A 6,881-nucleotide genomic window follows, 5' to 3' on the forward strand; every position below is an offset into this window, starting at 1 on the left:
CGCAAGGTAAAAGCCGAAGTTCTCCGCAACCCACAAGGCCCTGTGTGACCTGCCCTCACCCCTCCCTGAACTTACCTCTTCCCTCTCAGCCCCTTCCTCACTCTGCTCCAGCCACATGGGCCTCCTCACTGTTCTTCCAACACTCCAGGCACAGTCCTGCCTCAGGACCTTTGCATGGGCCAGTCCCTCTGACTGAAATGCCCTCCCATTTCAATATATGCATGGCTGATCCCCTCTTGAGACACATAATCCTCTCTGCTCCCCCAGAACAGTCCCTGCACCCACCCAAACCCCTCAGCCTTCGACTTGGAGTTTGGGGAACAAGGCCTGCCTGGGTAGGTGTGGTCTCTGAGACACATACCTCGAGCCCATTTCCTCCAAGTGAACCAATGATTTCCACCTTCTGTGCCCACCATGGATGGGTGGGGGTGTCCCACCTCTTCTTCCCAGCTGAGCAGGACCCAGAGCCCCAGGGTACTGCTGCAGCCAGATGGTGGCACAAAATAATTGCCCTGTTAATGTTTGAATAAAAGTTCAATATAGGGGCACAGAGATGGAGAGAAACAGAGAGAAGAGGAGATGGACAGTAAAAAACAGAGAAAGTAGGAAGGGCAGAGAGGAGAGAGGGAGAGAGAGAAAAAGCAGATGGCCACTATCCCAGGAACTACAGCCCACACACAACAGGCTCCAGCAAACAGGGGAGGGCTGTCACATTAATTGTCTGCAACAACCACTCACTCCTCTCCTCCACAGCCATGGGCACCTCACAACAGTTACGCAGACCCAAACCCCCAACAGTCAAACCCCACAACAGATAGACCCTGAGAGCACCACCCCTAGGTCTGCACAACAGCTGGACACATCTCATCACCAGGTCCTGGAACACAGTTGGGCTCCTCAGTGACGAACCCAACAGCCAGACCCTCCCTGATCCCTGAGCACCATCTTCTGAGAACTTGACTCCCCCCACCCACCCACCCACACACCCACAAATGTGTATAGTCGCCCACCAGGATGAATGCTATGAGGTCCTTCTCAGAGTCACATGGAGCCCCTGCCTTCCCATGCCATTAGTGCTGACAAGTTGACATCAGCCATCAGCAGCTGCACCGTGTAGAGAAGGGGGCAGGATGTGGGGACAATATCCACTGAAAATGGAAAGATATGAGAGGAGGTTGGGAGCCTGTTGACAAGAAAGGACAGGGAGAAAACCGAGAACAAGATGGGCTATGGGAAGGATGTGGGCTATGGGAGAAGGTGGGCTGTGAGAAGGTGGGCTGTGGGGAGAAGGTGGGCTGTGGGGAGAAGGTGGGCTGTGGGAGAAGGTGGGCTGTGGGAGAAGGTGGGCTGTGGGGAGAAGGTGGGCTGTGGGGAGAAGGGGGGCTGTGAGGAGAAGGTGGGCTGTGAGGAGAAGGTGGGCTGTGGGAGAAGGTGGGCTGTGGGAGAAGGTGGGCTGTGGGAGAAGGTGGGCTGTGAGAAGGTGGGCTGTGGGAGAAGGTGGGCTGTGGGAGAAGGTGGGCTGTGGGAGAAGGTGGGCTGTGAGAAGGTGGGCTGTGGGAGAAGGTGGGCTGTGGGAGAAGGTGGGCTGTGGGAGAAGGTGGGCTGTGAGGAGAAGGTGGGCTGTGGGGAGAAGGTGGGCTGTGGGAGAAGGTGGGCTGGGAGAAGGTGGGCTGGGAGAAGGTGGGCTCTGGGAGAAGGTGGGCTGTGGGAGAAGGTGGGCTGTGGGAGAAGGTGGGCTGGGAGAAGGTGAGCTGTGGGAGAAGGTGGGCTGGGAGAAGGTGGGTTGTGGGAGAAGGTGGGCTGGAGGAAGAAGTAGGGATACAGAGGGAAGCTTTGCTTTGGAGAGGATGTGGGTTGTGGGTAAGAATGTGGGGAAAGGAAAGAGGTGGCTGCAGGAGGGCCCCCCAAAATGGAGGTCAGCACTGGGGTCTGAAGCCTGATGTTCCTACACAGCTCCAGGGGCTGGGCCCTGGGCTCCCTTCCCTGTCAGCCAGCCCTCCCGGATCCTTCCCCAGGGCAAGCCCCTCACCTTTTTCTACCCCTCAGGGCAATGGTGTCAGAGGAGGCAGAACTTAAACAGATAGAGGACCTGGGGAGGGAGGGGAAGGGTATCCTGTATTCCCCCACCAGCGCCTGGAGGCAACAGAGACAGAAAGACACATAGGAAGACACAGAGAAAAACTGAAAGAGAGCTAGAGATCCAGAGAGAGAGAAATAAGACAGAGATGCAGAGAGAGATAGGGACAAGATAAGAAAGAGGTGAAAGGATGAAAGGCTCCAACAGAGAGAGCCTGGGAGAAGGAAGGGACATTGTCCAGACAGAGAGGGGCTGAGAGGAGCAGCGGAGGTGGTCTGGGTATGGGGTTCCCAAGGACCCCACAGCCAGCCCAGCAGGCCCCACTGTACCCGGTGCTCACCTCCAGGCCACTGTTGCCCCAGCGAATCCTGTGTGGACAACATTAGCTCCTGGGGCACCCCATTCCTCTGCAGGGTAGGGGACACCAGCGCTTCTATAAAAGTGACACCCAGTCCCCAGCCTGTGGCTTTCCCTGCAGGGCTATCTCCCCAGCTGCTGTCTGCCCAGGCTCAGAAGAGTCACTGGGGCGCCAACAGCCCCACCAGGAGGGTACACAGGGCCCTCACAGAGGGACCTGCTGGTCTAGTCACTGGGGGCCCAAGCAGAGGTTCTAGGTTGGCCAAAGCTTCAGACTCTTATAGGAATACCCTAAGGCCCTTCTAGAAAGTGGGGGGACAAAAGGAAAAGGACCTTTGTCTTCTTACATGTGAGGACACCCTACTGCTCAAACACCCTCTGTGGCTCCCCATTGCCTTTCAAATTTTCTAGTGCAGCGGTTCTCAACTTGTGGGTCTCGACCCCTTTGGGGGTCTAACGACCCTTTCACAGGGGTCGCCCAAGACCATCGGAAAACACATATATAATTACATATTGTTTTTGTGATTAATCACTATGCTTTAATTATGTTCAATTTGTAACAATGAAATATGGGGGTCACCACAACATGCGGAACTGTATTAAAGGGTCGCGGCATTAGGAAGGTTGAGAACCACTGTTCTAATGCCTTTCATGTGGAAAGGCCCAGAATTAAGAATCAGAGTGGACATGTTGGGGGGCCCTGGGAGGAGGTGAAGGGAAGTGGTTAAACTGCTGGTAGGAAAGATCCCTCACAAGGGCCAGGGAGTGAACAGACGGCGGGGACTGAATGGGAGCCTGGAGGAGGGGAGGAGCCTGAGTCCCCAGAGGGGGCTCCCAGCCCCGTGAGATTTGAAGTAGATTTATCTGCGGCCCTCGGCTTGGGAACAGCGGCCTCTGGTGGAAGATGCGTGTAATTGCACCCTCCTTCATGGGCTCATGCAACAGACATTGTGATATCAGCCGTATTCCCGGTGCATTAAAGTATTTAAATTTCTCCTTCCTATAAAATAAACTTATCTCCAACAGTAATCATGAAATGAAACAAATAATAATAATGGCATTAAAATACAGATGGTAAAAATTTTATTAATGTCTGATATAACATTTTATGTAAATAACTGTCCAGTAACTACGTGAATTTTAATGAAACTGAAATACTTGCAAACAGTACAATTTGGGAAGCCACTACATCGTACCACTGATGGAACATCTTATTTTCTTGACACATTTTAGTGTTAAAATAAGAAACAATTTTAAAAGAATAAATTTCATGCACTTTAAATATCTTACAATTTTATTTGTCAATTATGGTTCTCAATAAAGCTGAAAAACTAAAATAAATAAAAAGATAAGTCTCCACTTTAATGATATTATTCAAATTCAGTACTAGAGTCCATGGAGGAACTTGCCAATGAAAATTATTGTAATTCATGGTTTGCAATGCTTCACTGTTTTAATAAACACATAAAATCTCCCAGTGGGATGTATGTGCACTCTTCCACATAGAAGTAAAGGTGTCTGCCTGCTGCCTGGCTCCAGAGTATATTTTGTATTCTACTAGAACCCCTGACTTGCGGGGTTTGCCTTATTTCTAACAATTTGCGGGCTTGTCCAGGATACCATCTGTCACCACAGAGAAAATGGACCCCCTCTCCTGAGGAGGTGCACCCTGCTGCCAAGTTGCGGCGGCCTCGGTGAGGAGGGACAGCCATTACCCCTGGGCTGACTATGAGCTCGGATCGAGAGTCAGCCAGCAATGCAGGAAGGGCCCAAGCAAGACTCTCAGCAGTCAGGTGACCTCATGCATGAGCCAAGGTATATTATAGCTTCAGAAAAATCCATGAAAAGGACTCTGACCTACTCTAAACTGCAGCCTCTAAACAGGTCATATCTTTGAACTGAATGAAGATTTATGAAACTTCAAGGAATAACTGAATTCAAAAATACTGGCAAATAACCAGGATAAACAAAAATAGTTATGGGACTAAATGAATTGAGAATAACTATTCTTATGACTCTGTTTAAAATATTGTTGATTTTTTTTTGGTTTGTTTCATTTTCCTTTATTTTTTTTTAAAAAGCCCCTAAGTTGTATGGCTTCCACAAAGCATCAGAGAAACAGAGGTGCCATTTCTGTACACTTTGTAAAGCAACACCTAGATGCACACACCACCGCCAACGCCCCAGCGGCTCCGCCCACCTGACTGTGGCTGCCTGGCCTCTGCCACTCCTGCGGGCTGAGACGGGACTTTAAGGCGCTGTTTCCAGTGGCTCAGACCCAAGACGCCCTCACACCCGCGCACAGCCATAGCCTAGTGACCGCACAGGCGGCTGCCCCCGGCTCCAGGAGCAGGTGCAGCAGGAACACCTGGGCCATGCCGCCCAAGCTTTGGTGCAGCATTCTGCTTGGGGTGCCACTCCCACCGCGCCTTCCCCTTAGGTTTAGGGAGGCCCGGGGTGGGCTCACCCCTGGCAGCAATGCCCCACAGCGCCCCCTAGGGAAAACGGCCTTTGGATAGGGGGAGACGAGGTAGACTAATGGGGCGGGCAAGCTGGACAGCGCCGGGGCCGCCAGCTCACACTCACTTCAGCAGACTTGGCAGAGCGGGCAGGGCAGGCGGTGTTTTCTTTTCCTCCTTTTAAATAGTTAATGCTCTTGGAAGGGAGGACTGGACACAGGAGAAATTTCGGCCACAGTCTTATGTGAAGGAAGTCACCCACGTGGGGTGAGCAGCTCCGGACCACAGTCTGTGTCTTGGCTGTGGGCCACCGGACGAGCTCCTCCAGAAACCGCAGCGGAGGGTGTGGGAGCCACTGCCAGGGTCACTTGTGCCTCTGCGGTGACTTCCTCTTGCTCCTCTTGAAGAAACAGCAGCACTGGCGCCATCCGCCACTCTGCCTCCGCAGGCGCTGTGATGGGGCGTCGGAGTGACCGGCAGTGGGGTCGCCCGCACTCAGCTCTGGTTGCTGGCGTCCAGTGCCCTGTTTTTGCTGGGCTTTGCCCCTAGGCTGAGTTTGCCCAGGCAGGTGGGTGTGAGCTGTGCCGCTGGGCTGGGCAGGGGCTCCCCGCCCAGGCGTGCTCGCAGTGCAACACGAAGCCGCTGCGGGCGAAGCGGTCTGTGGCGAGCTTGCAGGTCGCCTGGTCAGGCTTCTCCAAGAAGCCGGCGCCGCAGGTACATAGCGCGGGTAGGCGGCCATCTCCTCCCGGTGGCTCTCGCAGAGCACCTCAACGGGCACGGCCCGCTTGGTGTCCCCGATCTCGGGTAGCGCTCTTTGAGCACGTCCCTGAGCCCTGCCAGGGCAGGCTGCCACGCAGGCAGCCCATGGACTGTGGCCTAGCGCCTCCAGGTTGTCAGGAGCTCTGCTCCTTGCCCAGGTGTGTACTGATGCTCATGGAGCGCGCTGTGCCCTTCAGGCTTTTGTGCTCGCGGCAGGGATTGCGCTTCTTGGTCCCAGGTCCATGTACTCCTGGGCCGGGCCAGAGTCGATGATGCGGACGGCATGCTGCGCTTGCTGCCGGCCGCCCCACCAGGAAGTCCTCCGGCTGCATGTCGCGGCAGAAGAAGCTCTTGGTGTGCACACACTCCATGCATGTGATCAGCTGGATGGCGATCATGAGCACAGTCTTGAGCGTGATGTGTGGTCACGCAGACCGAATAGGTCCTCCAGGCCGGCCCAGCAGCTCCAGCACCATGGCGCTGTACTTGCCGCGCGGGCCAGAGGGGCCGGAGGGACACCCTCTGTGAGCCGAGCTGCGGGTGGAAGCTGTGTTCCAGGCACGGCTGCGGCTCCCACGCCGTATGGGCTCCAATCGGAGAGCTAAGTATTCATTTGTATAGAGATTCTTTCTGAGCCGAGCTCCCCGAAGCTGCCACAGCCTATCTTCTTCCCGACCCGGAAGTTGGGGCCCACCATCAGGACCCCCAACTGGTCCCCGTGTGCCGCCGCTGTGGATGGTCCGGCCACCAGCTTTGCACATTCTCCTGCCCTCCTCTGACGCCCCTTCCCCTCCTGTCTTGTCAAAGTCCATCAGTTTGTTGTACCCTGGCCTCTCCACCGTGACTGCTGCTGGACAGACGCCATGGCACCTGGCGGACTCCTGGCTGGTAAGATGTGGGTACTTGCAAGGGCCAGGCCACGGGACTCATCTCAGTGGCCTCAAAGTCGCACGCAGGGGAGGAGACATTCTGCTGACAGGTCCCACCACCTCAGATCTCATGGCTCCCAGCTCCCGGCCTCTGCCGTGGCCCAGTGGCCGAACGGCCGAGCTGGGTGGCCAGTGCCTCCTCAGCAGCGCGATGCGGGCTGGAGCCACATGTTGGGCACGGACTGCCCTGCTGCACGGCTTGTGGCTCACAGTGTTGCCATGGCCCTCATTACACACCAGTGTCGCCGGCAGCTGCCGCCACTGCTGGGCGTGCGTGGACCCAAAATATCGTTGATTTTT

At 55.0% G+C, this 6,881-nt stretch overlaps 1 pseudogene; it reads right to left on the reverse strand.

Annotated features, from left to right (window-relative positions):
- Nucleotides 1-5,257: 5,257 nt before the first annotated feature.
- On the reverse strand, nt 5,258-6,464 carry LOC118658575 (annotated as a pseudogene).
- Between the last annotated feature and the right edge of the window lie 417 nt (nt 6,465-6,881).

Source organism: Myotis myotis, unplaced genomic scaffold, assembly GCF_014108235.1.
Source record: "Myotis myotis isolate mMyoMyo1 unplaced genomic scaffold, mMyoMyo1.p scaffold_m19_p_6, whole genome shotgun sequence".
Classification (NCBI taxonomy): Eukaryota; Metazoa; Chordata; class Mammalia; order Chiroptera; family Vespertilionidae; genus Myotis; species Myotis myotis.